Here is an 18,829-nt window from a genome sequence, read left to right on the forward strand (position 1 = left end):
GAAGCTGGTTTCTATCATCAATTGAATGAAAAAGACTGAGAAATTGTCAAAAAACCACTGATTTATTGATAATTAGAAAGACCGGTTTCGGTTATTACACTCAATCTCTGATAAACTGAGAGTTATATCAGAGAGAATAAATATTATATGAGAGAATAAACAGAACAGAATAAATATAACCGAAACTGGTCTTTCTAATTATCAATAAATCAGTGGTTTTTTGACAATTTCTCAGTCTTTTTCATTCAATATGAATAATTACCACAATATCAACTTCTCAACTACACAAAAAGTCTATCATCAATACTCACTTTTTAGCTCCAAATTAAAATATTGATTCTTTGTCACTCGTCACTAACACTGTCAATCACTTTCAACTGATACAATACTTTCGACAGACGTCAAGTAGGTATTCCCTTTTGGTAGATTGCTGGTTTGCGAGGAATTTGGTAACTTTGTTGAGTTGGATGAGAGAGAGGAGATTTGAAATTCGGTGAGAGAAATTTGCACGAAGTGTGATCAGGGAGTCTACTAGATTGAGGTGAGTGCTGCAAGCCGAGGAGTAACTGCACTGCATAGACTAGTCAGGTAGGAGAACTTTTGTGTTGGATAAGCTCGAAAGTAAAAGTAGAATCAAGGACTGAACACTGAAGTCATGGATGTGGAAGGATAAAAGTGCAGATGTGTTTGGTGGCCACTGTTCACTCCTACTACTCCTTTTCCTACTCCTCCTCCTACTCCTCTTCTTCTTATTCTTCTTCTTCTTCTTCTTCTTCTTCTTCTTCTTCTTCTTCTCTTCTTCTTCTTCTTCTTCTTCTTCTTCTTCTTCTTCTTCTTCTTCTTCTTCTTCTTCTTATTCTTCTTGTTCCTCTATAGATTCTCCTTCTCTCCTCTTTTTTCTTCTTATTCCTCATCTAATTCTATGTTCAATTCATCTACTTCAATTATTTCCAGACACCATATTCAACTTCAACTTTTTTGGATTCAACATTTTTTTCTTTGTTAACTAGATACTTGAAGCAGTTTAATGTTCTATTTTATCCTGGGATATTTTTAGCATCATAAAGCTGCGTTTACTCCAAAGTTATTAACAAAATGTTATTTTCCCATCCTTATAGATTCTATTATAGTTTGTGTAAAATAAGTTGAGACTTGGCCCTCCATCCCAAGAAATTACAGGGTTGTCAAATCGTTTAAAATTCACAATTCAACGTCAGAATTGGATGTAGAATATCATCCCCGATATCCTAGTAGTGCTAGAAAAGTTTCAGGGTTGAAGGATCGAAAGGAAATTTAACTTTAATGATAACATTGGAAACATCGCGAAAATTTGTTTTTCTTTTGATATCACTTCTCTCAGAATCATGGGGCGTCGTAATGCGTAATAATTTCATATCAAATTAACGGGAGAATGTCTCCTTTCTATTGGTGTCTGGATAATTTTTATCCGACCTACAGTTATTTTTTAATTAATGTTTATGTTCGTCAATGTTGAGACATTTCAAGTATGAAATTTTCGACATGCTAGAAACTTTTTTGTTTCAAAAGATAAGTAGGTGGTGAAAACGATCTTCTGACTACTTTTGACAATTAAAAAATAATTTCAATTATTTCTGAGAAACTTTCTCGCTTCCACCACCCACTTATCTTATACTTTCAACCTATAAAATTTGCACCATTTTATTGTAATGTGCAACTTATTCACAAAGCAGCTTTACAATTTCCAAACCAAAATGTCCTACTACCAAATTCATCACCTTGATGTTTCACATATATTATATTACCTAATGGTGTCCAAATTTTTTCAACCTAAAAATTTTGCTCAATATAGTAATGCAGTAGCCTACCTTTTACCAAAATGTCAGCATAGCAATCATAGTATTATTAAATGACATTTCATGAATGCTATATCATGCTAGTGAAGTACCTCTTTAGTCACTCTATGTTCTCATCTATGAGAACTACTAGTAACACCTTCTCTTTCTAATTAACAACCTCTGACACGCTGTAGTTTCTGGAGTAGAGTAATTTTTCAGTAGGGCTACTACTGATTGTTATCTTTCCGTAATTAGACCTCTGTTGAAACTGCTCTAAATAATGCAACCATCTGCGCTCAATGAAGAATCATCCATCATGTGTGATTGGTACACATCTTGAAAGTAATTATTGTCATTAGTCTTGAATGTAATTGTAAGTACAGAATATCACGATCAAACTTTAATGAGTTTGACGATTTATGCAGTGGCCATTTTGAAACAATCATTGTGTGCAGGACTGAAACTCATGTTCAGTGACTTGAAGTCATTTCAGTTTCAAAATCGCTTCCTGGTGGTTCGGAGTCCACCTAAAACTGTAGATCCACTTATCATTCATCATATTTCTTATTAGACTGGCCACTAACGACAGGACATGCCTGATCAACATATGTGTACACATGTACAGACATTATGCATGCTGTGTCAGCAGGCATCAGCGAGGGGCTTCCAACATAAAATAAACAACCAATAACAATGAATAACTTACTTAATCGAAGCCTCTTCTACCTTGCGGTGTAGAGTTTACGAGAAATTTCCATAGTTTTATTTATCTATTTATGAAAACATGGAAGCAAGCATGATTACTACCAAAAATTGCATCCATAACACAATAATTACAATGATTCTTTAAAAATAAGTAAGAATACAAAGAAGTAAGAATATTAAAAATGAAATTGAAATTCTATTCAAAATCACTACCTATATTATAAAAAAAATGAAATATGTAGAATATAACTACAATCAATACAACAATAAATTTATAGAAACGATGTATAAAGAGATGTTTTTAAAAGTTTGGAAAACTTTTATATAAAGAGATGTGTGAACCTACAGCTTTAGGTGAGTTCCGAACCACCGATAAACGAATTTTAAACTCATAAATAATGGTACAGTTCGGCTCTTTTAGGGCCGGTTTCCGAGCTAACGGTTATCCGGTTAGCCGGTTCCGATAACGGTTTCCGTTATTTAGCTAAGTTCTAGGCTTCGATCAGCTGGAGTCAGAAAATTGGCTTTCCGAAGCGGGGCGTAGTCGTAGTTTTTATGATAATCTTTATTTTCTCATTTCTATACTTAAAAACGTTTTTTCTTGACGAAATGGAACATTCCTAAATGACTCAAAACATCTGAAACTTTGCACTATTCTTTCTTTATTTTATTTTGTATTCAATTTTCTAGTTTTTGAAATTTAATTTAAACTTGGACTACGACTACGCCCCGTTTCGGAAAGCCAATTTACTGACTCCAGCTGTTCAAAGTGTAGAACTTGGCTGAATCCCGAGCTCGGAAACCGACCCTAAAGTGGTCACTCTTACAAAGGGAGTATCAGACGCATGGAGCTTGACTTATCTTATCGATAGCTTAATCATCGCGACCACGAAACCAAATCGCTTCCAATCTATACTATAATCATGATGATATCAACCTGTAGTATACACAAGCAGGAAATCTGAATGAACGTATGAATAAGCGCGTTTATTTGTAGGAATTTGTAAGAATGAATGGGAACTGAGGCCGTGTAATTTTTTGTGCAGATAATTGTTGTTTGCCTACAAACCAAGTAACCCACTTTGTGAGAAGGCAGTGGGTCTCTCAGACCGCAGTTATGTAACATACAGGTCAAATAGTAAACCAGACAGATAAGAGTAGAGTGGCCTGCTATGCTGCTATGAACGCCCAACGTAGTCATTCGTTCGAATTAATAATTAGATGTGATTAGCTGCAACTTCTGGGTTGGAAACTTACTGGAAATCCTGGATTGAATTCTCTCACTCTCTTTCTCTCTCACTGTCAATCTATCTCTTGCTCATACTCTTTCACTCTCTTGCATTTTTTCTCTCTCTGTCTCTCTCTCTCTCACTCTTTCTCTTGCACTCCTCTCTAGCTCACTCTATCACTCTCTCTATCTCACTCTCACACTCTCGGTCTCTACCCCTCTCTCTTGCTTACTCTCTCTCAATCTCTCTCTCGTTCTATCTCACTTTGAAGTGGATCTCACTACTGTATACCTATTTTGTCTCAGCTTTTCCTTCTATTCTTGATTACTTGTCGAGAGGTTAATGCTCTTCAAGGGTTCGAAAATTTAATATAATTTTAATTATACCAAATGTATTTTTTAATTAATCAAAATAATTAAATGAAAAATTAAATAGCACCTACGCTCATAATTCGGGAATGTCAACTGGAATCAGGAGTTGTAATTACAGTAGGCCTACAAATAGCTTATTAATGAGGTGACGTGTATGAGATTTGACTTGCTCCACAAGGGTCTGATTAGAAACTTGACAAAATGAAAACTTGACCTACTGAAATCTTGAAGAATTTAGAATAGGCCTATAACAATCCTCGGTAAAATAATAATTTATATTCAAAATGTCAAATTAATCAGTCCAGTTGCTCAGACTTGATGATGTGTCATTTGTGAATTTCTCAACCTGTACATGTATAAGCCAATTATTTCCTTCATTACATTATAGATAACAGATTATTTGGAATAAATTGTAGCCATGAAGCAATGAGAGTATTAGAAGCGCCCCCTGTAGATTAGTAATTAAAAACTGTAAAAAATGTAAAATAGTAATAACGAAATTTTGAGATACTATAGCGGGGCTAAGAGTCGGACTATGGCTTCGTTCGTTCTCGACCCTTATTTTCCGTTGTCAGTTATCAAATCAGCAGTGATCATGATAAGTGAAAATTGCGTTTATTTGGAACTTGTTAACTGGTGTGCATGGAGATCTTTTGAGGAGGAGACACAATGACCTGGTCCTCCTGTCCAGGATTGTCAATAGATATTTGGACTGCCCTGAACAACTGGCAATCATTGACATCTGTGTTACAAGATGGACACATTCAGGGATTATTTCCTGCAGACGCTGTCACACAACGGCCTATGCCGTTCGATATATCAGATATCAAATATTCCATAGAATAAAACAACCTAAGTTTAAGATTGTATGAGTTTCCATGTAATAGACATTCACTACAGACAGTATACTTTTTCTCTGCATATGCATACATCAGACGGCTATCTCGAGTACTTAGCTCTGGTTGTGAGGCTGCTGCAGCTCAAGTTGAAAAGTTTCTTTGGGGTGTCCCTCAGCTCTTTCAGGAGAATTATGAGAGATTTTAGTTTTCATTTTCTTGTTGTTTTGCTCATATTGTTACTCTTTGATGTTTTTTTTTCCCACTTTTGATCTATATCTCCTGTTAACTGTGCTTTTTCATGTATTTTGTTTGTGTATTTTTGCTTGTATTATTCATTTTATTTGATATTCAAATATTTTGTATATTGTTTAGTCTATATATTTCTGCTTGTATCTGTTTTCTATTGTTATTTCTCCTGTAAAATTGGTACTGTACCATTGGAAGTTGAATAATTAAATAAATGAATAAACTATTTAAATAATAAATATTTTGTATATTTCTGCTTGTAGGCCTATCTGTTTTCTACTGTTAGTTTTCATGTAAAATTGGTACTGTACCATTGGAAGTTGAATAAATGAATGAATAAATTCTGGGAGCTTGGGCATAGCCTATCGTTTACTTTTTGTCTCACTTGCCGAAACTCAAGAAACTTCCTGAACTCTTCCACTGATACTTTTTCCATTGGTGTCTGTAGCACATACAGGGACAAAGGATAAGTAAAGATGACGATAAACTCATTTCAAATCAGGACAAGGATAAGAGGAAATTGAAGAGGATGCAACGAAAATAAAAATGAAAGGAGAATGTAAGAGTGTAAGAGAATGTAGAGAAAAAATACTATTCTGAAGAGATCATTAAAAAATAAGAAAGATTACCAGTTTTGTGTGGATTGTGGGTGATGTAAAAGTGTGTCACGCTGTAGTGAGATTCACTTTAAACTGTCAGCATTCCTTTGAAAATAGCATCAATGCTCCCCATCCTGACAATGCTGACAATATAGTAATCTCACTATTATAGTATGCATATCTGTATGTTTCTGGGAAGGTCAACAACACTAAGCCTAAAGTATTTAGGAAAAGAGTTTACACATACAATCATCACGTTTTTATGTAATTATGTAATTCACAGCATGTATAATTTATTTTGTAAATGCATCTGCACAATGTATTATTACACCCTAAAGAATTTAGTTGATGGTATTGTGTTGAAGTATTTCGGTGATTTTTAGTGAAAGGCAAACATCATTCCTCCTATCTTTCTCTTTATCTCTCCCTATCACTCGCTCCATCACTCACTCTTTCTCTCTCTCTGAGAATGGACTTCTTAAGATCCAAACTTCATCGTTTCATGTGAAAAGATTACAGTAGTACCTTGACTTTCCCATATTTTCATCATTTTTCTAGCTCAATATTATTGTAGAACTCTTTAGTTTAATATGATTCACCATGTTATTTTACTGCAACTGATATTTATTTCTAACGCTAGAACGTAAGTTGAATTTTGTTTTATTAAACACATGAATGAAGGAATCTGAATCACTTGGTAGAGAGTTAGACGGAAGAATATTTTTATATTTTTTCCAAAGAATGGACATATGTTCAAAGCTCCGCCAATGTATGTAGATGCAAAACAATTATCATCTATTGTAATTCCAAATTGATCCTTTTTTCAATATCATGTACAGTTCAAAAATTATTATTTTAGTTCATATTATGTAAATTCATTTAGATTTTTGCTGTTTTGTAAGCTAGTGTATATAAGTGTATAAGCCAGTATATAGTGTAATCTACATAGATAAAGCACTTAATCATTCAATCAACCAATTTCTCCTTTATGTGACAGAGTCCTAATCCCGCCCTTAATAAAGGAAATTATTAAATTTCATTAAATTCTCTCTCTCTCCCTCTTTATTTCTTTCTCGCTCTCTCACTCTCTCTCTCTCTCTCTCTCTCTCTCTCTCTCCTCTCTCTCTCTCTCCTCTCTCTCTCTCTCTCTCTCTCTCTCTCTCTCTATCTCTCAGCAAAAGAGTTACTGTGAAGGATATTTTTAATATTCTTTCCAAAGAATGGACATTGATATATGTCCAAAGCTCCGCCAATTTATGTAGATGCATTACAATATTATCTTGCGTAGTTATTACAAATTGATTTTTTTTTTATATCATTGTACAGTTCAATAATTATTTTCTTAGTTTATGTTATGTAAAAACTTTGCTGTATTATAAGCTATTGTATAAGTGTATGAGCCAGTATATATTGTAATCTACATAAATAAAGTACCGTAGCCTAATCAATCAATCAATAAATCAATCTCCCTCTCTTTCATTGTTATCATCGACTTTTTTCATAGACATAGTTTTAATTCTCTATTCAAAATGTATTTTTGTAAAAATTATTTTGTATTAGTTATCTATTTGTATTTATTATAATCTTGATTTTGTTATCATAGTATTAATTTGTATGTAATGTAAAAGGTTGTGTGGCAGAGAGGACCTGGAGTCTCAACTGTCTCTCTCTCTCACTGTCTCTGTCTCTCATTTTTTTGTGTTTAATTTATTTGTTTGATTCCATTTTCGTGATATAATCATTCTTTTAGCTTGTGAATTAGTATTGTATTGGAGGGTCCAGTGTAAGAGAGGGCTGACTGCGCCCTAATTTCGCCCTCCTGGGATTAAATAAAGACAGAAATTTCAATCCAATTAAATTCTCACACTCAATCTCCCATATCTTTCTTTTCTCTCTATCTTCTCTTTCTTTCGTTCCGTGTCCCAGTTAGTGAAATTTCGACAAGAAAGCGAAAACATAGGACCAAAAAATTGATGAACAAAGTAAAGACACTTGCGCCACCTGATAAAACCTGTTCATTGCAGAATGTTGTGCACTTAGTGCGCATGCGTGGAAATTCAACATTACTTCAGTATAGTAAGCATGAAGGAAGCGACATAAGTTCGTATTGGCGGTCCGCTAAAATCCTTGAAAGCATGTCGCTTCTAATAGTGAGGTCCACGTTATAATGGCAGAGTTTGATTAGCAATGGTATTGCTATCCACGGTATTTAGATAACTTCTTTAGATGTCTTCTTCTATATACCGTGTTGCTATCCATGTCTATCATTCAACAAAGCGGATAGCGCTATCTCTTTCTCGCTTTGCTCTGTTGTCAGATCATCTTTTTGACCGAGCGAAGTGAGGTCTAAGATTCAAGTCGACGGTTTGGCATTTCTGTTAATGTTTAAATGTTTGAATGTTTAAATGTTTGAATGTTTGAATGTTTGAATGTTTGAATGTTTGAATGTTTGAATGTTTGAATGTTTGAATGTTTGAATGTTTGAATGTTTGAATGTTTGAATGTTTGAATGTTTGAATGTTTGAATGTTTAAATGTTTAAATGTTTATATGTTGCGCATTTACGGTGAAACGCGGTAATAGATTTTCAAGAAATTTGACAATTTAACAGGTATGTTCCTTTTTAATTGCGCGTCGACGATTATACAAGGTTTTTAGAAATTTTGCATTTCAACGATAATATAAAGGAAAAAGGAGCCTCCTTCATACGCCAATATTAGAGTAAAAATCAGACTAGAATTATTCATCCTAAATCAGCTGACAAGTGATTACACAGATGTGTGGAGAAGCCAGTCTATTGCTGTATTTCCATAAGGTCTATAGTTTCAATCAGGTACTTGTGGATGAGAAACTGCGTGAGGTCTACTGTTCATAGAACTACTAGTAACAATGTAGAATAAATAATTAATTAACAAAATATTCCATCTTAGTTATGAAAATTCATTATGAAATTATTGAAAAATATAATTTACTGCTTAATAAAATATAATTGATTATTTTATAGGAGAATGAACCATTAATATTACATCAATAAACCTGTATCAGCTACCGTCTATAGAAGGCATTGCCAAGACAGAGAATCGGCAACGTTTTTCTCCTATCTTTCTCCACTGCCATTATAACGTGGACCTCACTATAGTAATAAAGTTCAGAAAGTCAGACTCACTTCATACTGTCAGTGTTCCTTATGAAATAAGATCAACGCTTCCCATTCAATCAATGCTGACATTTATGAAGTGAATCTCAGCATCCTTCAGAAGCCATTGGACTATTGGTATTTACTTGAAACTGACAGAATAATTGCTTACAAATAACATCAGCACTTCACATTCAACTAATGCTGACAGTTTAACGTGAATCTTAACATAGTGGTCAGCTATGACCTACTGTGCATAAATGCTGCAAAATCGGATTATTAGTATTACGATATTCTTTCCTTATGTTGGCCCTGACATCTATAACTTTTTACATCCTTGCTGGACTGTTGAACTTTCTATTGATGTTTTTTTTCTGTTTGTTTTTCCGAGGATGATGCTCTTCGCTAATCATTGATAAAAAACAAAGTCCAAGATCAACTTTTTTCAGAGAATTATTTAATAAAATTATAATTATTCTGCGGATTAAGTGCAAATCATTTATGAATTGTTCATTGAACTTTTGGAGGTTAAACTGTTGTTTATAATTGATCAGATGTTTTTGTAGCAGCTCAGACACAGCTGACTGACTCAATATACTATAAATATCATGCCAGGCTTTCATGTAAGCTATAATATTATTTCTAAAATAAGAACTATTCAAAATGGATAAAGAATTTCAAATAGAAAATAAAATGTATGTATTATTGTTAAAATTATTTATTATTCACGAAATTACATTATAATGTTGAATGTTATTGTAACTAACTAGGTCATAGCATGAATATTGTATTACCGATAAGAGCAGCAAAAATTAATTATAACAGTTTCGAATATAATAAGAATTGTATAGAAATATTAAATTATAAATTATTGATTCAACTGAGTCACATGGTGAATGAATCTCTTTGGCAAGTCTAAGCCAATCATATGTCATAGAAATAGCACCAAAAGGGATGATCGTTTGAAAACATCATATGTTAATCTGTTATCAGACAGCAAACCTGCCTTATCATTATATGCTAGTGCATGTACACTGTATAGAGGAACTGTATCTATAGAATTAAGCAATTTAAAAAATTATACAAATTAAGCTATTATTGTAATCAAAGGAATTATATTTTACTGCTTGCCACTGACATCATGCCTACGTCATAATCACTCTACCAATGGCAAATTTTCATGCAAATTAATTACACAGAGATTCTCAGAGAAAAGGTTCTAGCCAGAGGCTTAGAAGAAGACAAGACTTCCCTTTTAAAATCCTCACCATTAAGACCTTGTTGAAAGTTACCAAAGACCTATTAATGAAATTTCGTTTGATTTTGTATATTTTATCTGTGAGCCAATATTTTAGGCTATCTTATTTGTTATTATAAAATTTTTATAAATTTATTTCATCAATTGATAATTCTAGAAATTCAAATTTAATTATTCCCTAATTATTTTCGTGAAGGAGATATTTAATCAAAATTCCACACATGCTAAAACCGAAGCCTGGACCGGCCACTGATCAAACAAATTTGATCTAAAAGAACCACGACCGCCAAAGGATTCACGTGAGTTTTATATTTTGGGGCCCCAATCTATGCTTCGAAATAAAATAATTGCAGAAAATATAAAATTTTTCTTCGTTAAAGTAATGGCCATGCCGACAAGTGCTTATAATTATTAAGATCTTAGAGTTTATCTGATATAGAATTTATAAGAACTTGTAGTTGATTAACTATCCTCCACTGCCAGAACCACGACCCGAGTAATTTTTAAAATCTTTTATAATTGTTTTCACTATTTTTTCAAAAAACTGTTAAATTTATCAATTATAAAATTCTGTTGGATCATGCATGGTGTCATGCGAGTACAAGAAAATTTCTAATTAATATTGTTAATGATAAACTATTCTCAATCTGTAATTCAAGCTTTACATCTGCACTGTCAAACTATATATTTTATTATATTATATTTCCACTTTATCAATTCGTCTTCTGAGTTCGATTATTTCTTAAGCCTGTCAATTATTGTGTCTGACACGTTCTATATTATCAAGAACCGATCAAGTACGATCATTGAAATAATTGAATCAACCTGGATATTGGAACAGATCTAAGTGGATGTAGTGTGTGGGGTCAGATCGAGATTACCTATTCTCTGTCCTTACCTGCTCATATATCAGCTTTTATCTGTTACCAACTTTGGCTTAGGAGCGAATTCATCGACTGTATAGCAGATGCAGCTGGAGATCATATAATTTCCTACAATAGAGCATAAAGCCCGACAAGACTCTGTTCTCGAAATATATTCCGAACGATCTCTGGTCCTTAGTACCCTATTTTAATCCTTCGGAACTTATTAGAGACGCAGTCCCGTGAATTATCTACATCGGGATTTTGGCTCGACCTGTATGATTTTGTATGCTGTTCCATCACAGGTAATAGTTTTAAGATATCCGTATTCAGTGTTTAGCAACCGCTACACTACTTTTAAAAATTTTTATCATTATACAATCTGTCATAAGAAGAATCAAGGGTGAGCGAGTGTTTATGCCTCCCGCGATTCAGACGATTGTATCGAATCTTGTAGTGACTCAATCAGTCTGGTATTCACTCAGCGTCCATGCACGCATTTTCAAAATTTCTAACCTCAATACTGGTGACTCAGTGCAAGATTCATTATATGTGTGTCGTCCTTTCCTTGGAGGCGATAGTAACTCCCCCAGGAAGAGCACTACACAATTTGGCTCGCAACGTGAGGCATTTAAAATACAGCACCACAATACCCAGGAACAATGCCCTAGAATATTGGTAAGGAGTTTGGAAACACTCTGTATACTGTATGCTGTATTATAAGATTATATATCCACTCACACTAATGCACCAATCCTATCAAGGAAATTTATAATACACCGTGATTCAAAAAGAATACCACAACTTTGAAAATCCGTATTCAATCAAGGAAACATAATAGAAACTTGGGTTATAAATCAAAATGAAGAGTAATAAAATAAGTTCTTCCCCACTAGAAAACAAGTACACAAATGTTCAATGTAACCCCCTCCAGACACTCGAGTGATATCAATACGATACTCGAACTCGTTCCACACCCTCAGTAGCATACCGGGCGTAACAGTTTGTATAGCTGCTGTTATTTCTTGTTTGAGCTCCTCAATGTTAGCTGGTAGAGGCGGTCGATACACCTTATCTTTAACGTACCCCCATAGAAAAAAGGAGGTGAGGTCAGGGCTTCTTGGAGGCCATTGATGAAGTGCTCTGTCTCGAGCTGCTTGGCGGCCGATCCATTGCCTCGGATAGTTCTCATTCAAATAGGCACGGACAGATGAGTGCCATTGGGGTGCTGCTCCAATTAATAAGGAACTGAAAAAACTTTAGAGCTTCCTCGAATCGATGACGGATAGTGCTCCACTCTCCATTTATTCTTTGCAGAGTTATCAATTTTCAAAATTGTGGTATTATTTTTGAATTACGGTGTATATTAATTGAATATTTATCCAACGGCATCAGCATATAACTGTGATACATAAAATAATACCTATAAATAGGTAATATTTAGAATATAACACATTAGAATAGCCTACTTCAAGCCTTGAAACAATGTCTTCAATCAACCCATGCCTTCCTTTACAATAGACCCACTTATCTCTCATTTGTTTCTTTAGTTCTTTTAGTTCCGGTTTCTCTATAGATAGAATCCTCTAGCAGGTTATTTGTAGATTTTGCCATAGACACATCATCCATACAACATTTCTCCCAACAATGTTGCTCAACTTAGTTTATTCGTCTAAAACCAGTTTATTTCAGACACCACAACACAACCGAACACAATACCTATACTTTAAAATATTCAGATCCGAAATTATTTCTGTTTTTTATCAATACTGCATATATAGAACGTGTGGATTACGTAATTTAGTCCACTCAGACAACAAGATCTAATAGAAATGCAAGAAAACTAGTTCTCTTCTTAGTAAGATGATATATATTATTGATCAATCCTTATTAGTGTATTGGTAGAAGTGATAGAAATGGCTGACAAACATGTTTGTTAATACAAATCAGTAGACGCTTGACGTAATTTTTGCAAGAAGTTTTTTCATTCGCATTCTTTTCTCTTTGTGCAAGTCATTGTTATTCCGTAATTCCTGCATTTTGTAGACAATATAATTCTTTTATAGATTTCCTAAATCGTGCTTGATTTGAACAGACTTTTGTTTATATATTCATGAGCACATATGAGAGTCAAGTTTCTATAATCTGATGACAATCTATTTATCTCTTTCCATCAATTTCTATATTTTTCACAAGTAAATTGGGAAAAAGGAGTCTTGAAGAGACTTGGGCCCGGTTGCACGACAGCCGGTTAAATTTTAACTGTGATTAATTTTACCAGAGCCAATCAGAAAAGGTGTTTTTGAAAAGATGGTTTTTCTAATTGGTTCTAATTTAATCAATCACGGTTAAAATTTAACCGGCTCTTGTGCAGCCAGCTCTCAATCTCTTCTATTCCAAAGTTGTGTATGCTTAAATTCAACTCATTGTAAGAAATAACATGTAGGGAAATGTATTTTTCAATCGCAAATATAAGGAATTACCAAATTTCAAATATTTGTGAAAATGTTTATCAGCTTTTACGTTAGTCTCAACTCACACTTACGCGAGTCAGGTCGAGAAGAGACTCGACTCTAGTCGAGAGCATGTGTTTCCAAATGGTGACAGTCGCGGAGACTAGAGTCGACTGGTCTGAGTGTCACCATTTGGAAACACAACCATGCTCTCGACTAGAGTCGAGTCTCTTCTCGACCTGAGTCGCGTAAGTGTGAGTTACTCTTCCTGTTAAACTTTAATTGTTATTCCTAGAAATTGTTGGTGATGGAACAATTTTTTAGACTACTGAGTTGCATATCCATACTTTTTTACTTTCAATTAAAATTTTTGAATTTTAAAAAACACTTAAAAAGTGAAAAATGCAGTTACTATTAACAGTGATAATCGTTTTGACTTGGTGTAGGTCATCAACAGACAGAAGATACTGAAGAGTTTCTTTAGTCTGATGATAATAATAATAATATTACTATAATTATAATATTATTATTATTATTATTATTAGTCTTATGATGATACACCACGTTGAAACAATCGCCACTGCTATAGTGAGGTCCACGTTATAATAGCAGTATCTGATTAACATTGGTGTTGCTATCCTTGTCTACTATTCGACAAAACAGATAGCACTATCCTTTTCTAGCTCCGCAACGTTGCCAAATCCGTTTTTAACAATGTAGAAAAGTAATTAATTAAGGCAGACAAACGGCAACGCTGTTCTCCTATCTTTATCCACTGCCATTATAACGTGAACCTCACTATAGTAGTATGTGCATTTTCCACTTTATAAGTGTTTTAAAATTCAAGTTTTAAATTTTTTTAAGAGTTCTTATGTATTAATATTATCAATGGACGATTTTTCTAATTCGAAATAGCCTTCTTGTCGCAAATGCTAATCTATAGAACTGAGGGTGTAATCAATAGACAAAGTGACTGTTGGATATATTTTTAAATTGTGGGAAAGGAGATTTAAGCATAAATAATGTCAATAAGAGCTGACCAGGGTGAAGTCATGCGAAAGCAGTACCACACTGAGATATGACAGGTTTGAGGTGGGATTTTTAGTTCGGTCGCAGAAAGCAATCCCACACAATACCAGTCAGAGATCCCACACTCTGAATGGTGCCTTTGTAAAGGGGTTTCTCATCTCTAAGGAAAAAATCTGGTGTGGCGCACTCACACAACTTTCCTTGCCGTTAAGAAAATTAATTACCTGACGCTAGTGTTCCCGCGCATCTAAAGTCTACTAATTCAAAGTTCTGAGCCAGCTGGTGTCAGGACAATATAATAACGCTGGAGACAAACGATGTCTGCTATCTCTTCATAGTGAATGATTTCAATGATCAAGAATCAACTGTTGCCAACACTTTGAAATTGAAATAATTACATTTTATCGAATTTCGAGCTTATTTTCAATTCTAGGTGAAAATGTTGCTAAACATTAATTGTAGAGATTTTCATGCTCAATCTTTTCCATCTAAAGTTTTCTGTTTAAATTGTGTCTGAAGCCTGATAATTGGGAATCTAAAATCAAACTTTTCATAGATGAAATTTTTACAGATATGGGACTTGTGGAAGTTGATAGAGCTTATCAATGACTATTTTAGGTATGAATTTGATAAAAATCGTTGGAGCCGTTTTCGAGAAAATCGTAAAAACCCCTGTTTTTGACGACATTTTCGCCATTTTAGCCGCCATCTTGAATTGCATTTCATCGAGAATGTTCGTGTCGGATCCTTATAGTGTAAGGACCTCAAGTTCCAAATTTCAAGTCGTTCCGTTTATTGGGAGATGAGATATCGTGTACACAGACGCGCGCGCACACACACACACACACACACACACACACACACACACCACACACACACCACACACACACACACACACACACACACACACACACACACACACACACACCACACACACCACACACACACACACACCACACACACCACACACACACACACACACACACACACACAACACACACACACACACCACACACACCACACACACACACACACACACACCACACACACACACCACACACACACACACACACACCACCACACACACACACACCACACCACACACACACACAACACACACACACACACACACACACACACACACACACACACCACACACACACACACACACACACACACACCACACACACACACCACACACACACACCACACACACACACCACACACACACACCACACACACACCACCACACACACACACACACACACCACACACAACACACACACACACACACATACCCAAAAACCACTTTTTTGGACTCAGGGGACCTTGAAACATATAGAAATATAGAAATTGGGGTACCTTATTTTTTTCGGAAAGCAATACTTTCCTTACCTATGGTAATAGGGCAAGGAAAATAATAAAAATTTATTGAACTCTAGGGGCCGGTTTCCGAGCTCGGGATTTAGCCCCTAGAGTTCAATAACTTTTTATTTTCTTAGAGATGGGAAACCCCTTAGAAAAGAATCAGTAAGAAATGAGAATGTTATTAAATTAATATGACTCTCAGAAAGTAAAATTGACTCCAATTTGAGTAATTCTCCTGTATTTTCAGGCCAGTGGTCCAAGCAATATGACCCAAAACTTTACTATTATGTACGGGACTGATAGAACATAGAATAGAATAATAGCTGCCTTCAGTTTTTGCCTAAGAGGGTGAAGTTGGAGCTTAGCCGGCCCTTTGTTCGAGTTGCCTGGTCGCCGGGTTTTCGTTTGTGCGTATCGTCGACCACGTTAGGGTGAGGATCTCAGATTTGCTAGATTTCAATTTGTCTACATAACCTAAAAGATCATGTTCAATTATGTTTTAATGGGGGAGGTTGAGTTTATACTTTTAAATGGAAAAAATGTTTTTATTCTTGAATAATAAACACAAATAATGAAAAGTTATTTGATCAGCTGTTTTAGCACACTTGAAATTTGGACTATATGAATGTCAACAATGCTTGACGTCGCCTGCGGGAGTTTATGCACAAACAAAAATGCACCTAGGAATAAACGGTAGAATAATACATTTTTTACAGATGTTATTATGAGTTAAATTTGTATTGGTAATGTTGGTATCTGTAACAATCCCCTGTAATACTACCTCACGTGTGTATTATATTACTACAGTTTGTGTAAGTTATCCCCATATAAAATAAAGTGTACAATGGTAATAATTAGATTATTTGGAAGCTGACTGCATGAGTACAAGTGTGATTCTCTATTATTATTATCCTGAACAATACTTATTTATTCAAATACTAGAATTAATTGAATGTATAGTTCTATAGAGAATGAAGTACAATTCTATAGAAAATAAATATCCATCTTGTAATTATTATCGATGTGAGCAAACAGTTGTGGTACCAGGAGGGGGATGACCACCGGTGGGTCTGAGAGGGGTATTCCAAAATCAAGGGGTCCGGGTTCACCCACCCCCACCGGCCCCACCGGAGAAAAATCTGAAATTTAAAGCTTAGAAATATTAAAAATTATGTTCAAGCCAGGCTACATATGTTTTTCATCTGCATCCATCATGATATTTTGGGGGGTATATATTACACCTTCCACCAACACCCCCTTTGGCCAACACTGTGAGAAAATAATTGAAATGAATACTAGTGCTGTCTAGTAGCTAGAATATGAAGCTTTTGGTAATGGTTACAGGTTTTCCTGATAGATGGCAGTAGCATTCAGTTCACAATACAGTGACTATAAAAATTCACAAATCAATGCAAGTTCTGTTTTCTATAATTATTGGCTGATAGCTTTAGCGGCCATTATTCCTGATTTCAATCTTTTCCCTATGCTATAGCATTGGAGCAAGATTTATTTCATTCATAAATACAAATTTGAGTATTCTCCAGCAATATTTTCACTCTATTGAGTATTTTAATGTTAAAATGATAATGATGAATGCATATAATAATCCAGACAACTTAAAAACACTATCAAATCGTGGAAAATAAACTTTTGATATTTCCTTTACAACACTATTTTTTTCATCTGTGGAAATAAAATATTTCTAAAATTTTCATAGACTATATACAATTTGGGTATTATAGCAAAAAATCCTGTAAAATCGAGTGAAAATACTGCAAAAAAAATCTGTTAGATTCGAACACAAATTGAAAAACTAACCAACAAAAGATTAGTGTAATTATCAATATTTATCAACATTTTGATGTGAAAATACAGCAAAGAATTTAGAGAACAAGATAAGCTGTCAGTTTCAGAGGCTCAATATCACTTTGAGTGTAAATATCATGAAAATAAGTTTCATCTCCCATTTATAAACCATTAATGTATTAAGCTGCATTTACACCAAAGTTATCTACAAAATGCTTATTTTTCCGTCCTTATAGATTCTATTAGATTGAAGGGAACTTGACAAACACATATGCACATCATGTGTATGCTAAGTTATGTTCAATCTAATAGAATCTATAAGACGGAAAAATAAACATTATGTTGACAACTTCGGTGTAAACGTAGCTTTAGGGATGCTAGATTGGAACCAAGATAGCCGACTCTTCACACTGTGATCATAAAGTCTCTTTAGTTTACAATACAGTGATTAGAGTGAAAGAGTTCATCTTGGTCTCTATAGTTCCTGTTCTATATTTCTCCATCTTATTCATAGAGTTATGGAGTAAGAATTATTTTATGGGTCTATATTTATTGATTATTATTAAAGAGTAGAATATAGTGCGATTCATTTCATACTACAACTGTGACTGTGACTGTGACTGTGACTGTGACTGTGAGCATTCAAAAATCAATATTTTTCACTCAACCAATGCTGACGGCTTGAAATGATACTGGCTACATATAATATAATCATTATTATTGATATTACATTATATTATAATATCATATCATAGCAAATCATAGTAATCTATTAATTTACTATATCGTTCAACGTAGAATTGAGACAGAAAATTAAATATTATCCAGTATACATATACCAATCAGCCCATTATTTTTTATTTGGTGATAGCGTAAACAGTAGCAATGTGATTTTCTGAATCGATTTAAATATGATCTGGGTTTACACCAAAGTTATTAACAAAATGTTAATAATTTGATCCTTATAGATTCTATCAGATTGAACGGAACTTGACAAACACATATTATGTTTATCATGTGTATGATAAGTTATGTTCAATCTAATAGAATCTATAAGGATTAAGTTATTAAGACTTTGTTAATAACTTTGGTGTAAACGCAGCTTAATGAA

The 18,829-nt window shown here is 34.2% G+C and overlaps 2 protein-coding genes across 2 annotated transcripts in view; one reads left to right on the forward strand and one right to left on the reverse strand.

Annotated features, from left to right (window-relative positions):
• Nucleotides 1-592, reverse strand: part of LOC111048655 — a 56,853-nt gene extending 56,261 nt beyond the window's left edge. Inside the window, exon 1 of the mRNA XM_039440078.1 lies at nucleotides 312-592. The gene's annotated coding sequence lies outside the window, so the exon portion shown is untranslated. The remainder of the gene's footprint in view (nucleotides 1-311) is intronic.
• LOC111046922 (pumilio homolog 2) overlaps nucleotides 1-18,829 on the forward strand; it is a 608,126-nt gene that overhangs the window by 5,915 nt on the left and 583,382 nt on the right. The gene's annotated exons all lie outside the window — the stretch shown is intronic.

This window comes from Nilaparvata lugens, chromosome 13 (assembly GCF_014356525.2).
Source record: "Nilaparvata lugens isolate BPH chromosome 13, ASM1435652v1, whole genome shotgun sequence".
Taxonomy (NCBI): Eukaryota; Metazoa; Arthropoda; class Insecta; order Hemiptera; family Delphacidae; genus Nilaparvata; species Nilaparvata lugens.